The sequence below is a fragment of the Macaca fascicularis genome, chromosome 9 (assembly GCF_037993035.2).
Source record: "Macaca fascicularis isolate 582-1 chromosome 9, T2T-MFA8v1.1".
Lineage (NCBI taxonomy): Eukaryota > Metazoa > Chordata > Mammalia > Primates > Cercopithecidae > Macaca > Macaca fascicularis.
Genome location: NC_088383.1, coordinates 66431879 through 66435377, shown reverse-complemented (window position 1 = coordinate 66435377; position 3499 = coordinate 66431879).

The window sequence follows — 3499 nt, the reverse complement described above, 5'->3', positions numbered from 1 at the left end:
TTACCTCTTAGATGATATGAAATATTCACAGAGCTTTCAAACAACCATTGTTATCCAGAAGCATTTAAGCTTACTCATGCATATTTTATTTGCCTTGATTACCAGCCAGAATTAACAATTTTCTAAGCATTTACGGCCCCAAACAAGATATTTCAAAAATTCGTATTAGATACTTCAGACACATTGTTATAGCAATATAAGTGATAAAATGTATAAAGTTCTTTCCAGTGACAGAATACTATCTCCCAGCGAAAACATTCTTTTGACCAATTAGTACTGAGTGTTATCATTCTTATATTTTTGTGCAGATTACAAGTCTATTTTCAAATGATGGAATAATATCCTATGGGAAAAATAAATACCCCTTTCTACCTTTAGAAAAGGAATTAAAAAGAACAACTTTATGGGAACAAATATAAAAGCTATGGTATTACAAACATATTTTCAGAATGTAAGAGAGAATGAAATAGCTTAAATCAACTAAAAATGTGTCTATAAGAAGATGCTTGTCAGCAAAGAAAAACTGATGATGATTTTTTCCTGGAAGGATTAAAATTTGTGATTTGTATGAAGACAGCTGGATGCTCAGCTGACAGTTTTTCAAGGGTGGCTTACTGCTGAGGCATACTGCATGTCACATTGGCAAAGGTAAGGCTTTCTGGGTCTTTCTGCTTTCGTGTTTGAGTTCCTTTTGTCAAGAAGAAACTAACTCAATGTCTTTCAACAAAAGGCAAGTCCAAATGTCACAGAGGGAAGAGAGCTCCAGTAAGGTCCCCAGAAAGCAGAACTTTGGGAGCTGTGGTCAGAAGTCGGGCTGGCACTGCATAGATTTCTTGGGTCTGCTGTCCTCTAGACTCACGGTCAAAAGATACTGATTCCAAAGTATCATTAGAAAGGAAAACATTTCTCAGTTACCACTGTCAAAAAAGAATTTCCAGAAATGAAATGACAGGATGCAGAGGTAGCATTGTCTAAAAAAGGCTCACTTGTAGATAAGTTTATCTGAAGTGAAATGAAACAATCAAAAATACCAGCAGAAATATAGTTCACAGGCAAAGGTTGTTGAGTTTAAAAAAAAAAAAAAAAAAAAAAATTGTTCCACAAGAGGCACCAGAAAAGAAAGAGTTCACCTCTAATGCCAGGAAGGGATAAATTGATGAGGAATCATTGCCATCCATGATGCAACCCATGACTATTATCAGCCAGACTGCAATCAACAACAAGTCACCATTAGGGATATATTCCAAGGCCTCAATGGGCCAGGATGAAACACTTTCAGATCATATGTCTGAAGAAACTAACTACATGGATGCAACTAGCTGAAGAGAGACTTTGCAAAAGTTATCTCCAGGAGACATAAATTCCATAGGTGAGCCTGGCCAAGATAAAAACCTCATAATGATTGCTATCTTAGTCCAATCAGAGCACTATAACAGAATACCTTAGACTGGGTAATCTTTAAACAAATTTATTTCTCACAGTTCTGGAGACTGAGAGGCCTAAGATCAAGGTGCTAGCAGATTCAGTGTCTGATGAAGGCCTTCCTCACAGATGCCCTCACAGGTGCCTTCAGTGTGTTCTCACATGGTGAAAGGGGCAAACGGTCTCCCTCAAACCTCTTTAATAGGGACACTAATCTCATTCATGAGGGCAGAGGCCTCCTAATCCCCTTCCAAAGACCCCACCTCTTAATACTATTGCATTGGGGATTTAGTTTCAACATATGAATTTTTAGGGGACCATAGCAATGGCCAATAGAAATTAAGTTCTTTGGCCAGTCATGCTGGCTCACACCTGTAATCCAGCACTTTGGGAGGCTGAGGCAGGTGGATCACTTGAGGTCAAGAGACCAACCTGGCCAACACGGTGAAACCCTGTCTGTACAAAAAAATGCAAAAATTAGCTGGGCGTCATAGCATGCCCCTGTAGTTCCAGCTACTTGGGAGGCTGAGGCAGAGAATCGCTTGAACCCGTGAGGTGGAGGTTGCAGCGAACTGACATTGCGCCACTGCACTCCAGCCTGGGCGACAGAGCAAGACCCTGTCTCAAAAAAAAAAAAAAAAAAAAGAAAAGAAATTAAGGGGTTTTTTTGTTTGTTTGTTTGTTTGTTTTTAATTTGCCAAGTTGCTTCTTACTAGAGAATATAAATCAATTTCATAAGAAATGTTAGCTAGGGAAAAATTCCTCTATGTTAATGAGTGTCACAATCAGTGCATAAAATCAGTGTTTATAAAATCCCTGAAAAATAAATTGTTGGCAGGGCATGGTGGCTCATGCCTGTAATCCTGGCACTTTGGGAAGCCAAGATGGGCAGATTGCCTGAGCTCAGGAGACCAGTCTGAGCAACAAGGTGAAACTCTGTCTCTACTAAAATACAAAAAATTAGCTGGGCATGGTAGCGCACACCTGTAATCCCAGCTACTCAGGAAGCTGCGGCACAAGAATCGCTTGAATCCAGGAGGCGGAGGTTGCCATGAGCCAAGATCACACCCAACAGAGCCAGACTCTGTCTCCAAATATAAATAAAGAAATTGCTGAAGAACGATTCCATGAATAAAATTGGCCACAAAATAATTAGCCCAGGAGGGTCTCTTGGAAGTCTGAGATCCTTGGATAAAGGTATTAAAGACAAGGCTCTTCAAAAAGAAATGCTTTTTAAAATATAGCTCATTTTTATTTTATTTAATTAATTTATTTATTTATTTTGAGATGGAGTCTCGCTCTGTTGCCCAGGCTGGAGTGCAGTGGCGTGATCTCAGCTCACTGCAACCTCCGCCTCCTGGGTTCAAGCGATTCTCCTGCCTCAGCCTCCTGAGTAGGTTGGACTACAGGCATCCGCCACCATGCCCAGCTAATTTTTTTTGTATTTTTAGTAGAGACAGGGTGTCACTATGTTAGTCAGTCTGGTCTCGAACTCCTGACCTCAAATGATCTGCCCACCTAGGCCTCTTAAAGTGCTGGGATTACAGGCGTGAGCCACCGCGCCAGGCCTTAAAGCTCATTTTTAAAAAGATGATTGGGTGGCTGGGCTCGGTGGCTCACACCTGTAATCCCAGCACTTTGGGAGGCCGAGGTGGATGGATCACGTGGTCAAGAAATCGAGACTATCCTAACCAACATGGTGAAATCCTATCTTTACTAAAAATACAAAAATCAGCTGGGCGTGGTGGCGCAAACCTGTAGTCCCAGCTACTCGGGAGACTAGGGCAGGAGAATCACTGAACCCAGGAGGCGAAGGTTGAAGTGAGCCGAGATTGCGCCACTGCACTCCAGCCTGGCGACAGAGCGAGACTGTCTCAAAAAAATAAATAAAATGATTGGGGCACATTTCCCTAGGGTGACATCAGTGCATTTTCTATCAATAGGCAAATGTGACTAGGACCCAATTTCCCAAGCAGCCCTTTCAGGGCGTTACTGTGTAGAAAGGAGGGGTTGAACAGGACATGGTTCCCTACTAGTCTCTTCAGGAGCATTTGAGTCAAATTGACAGAGAAATCCA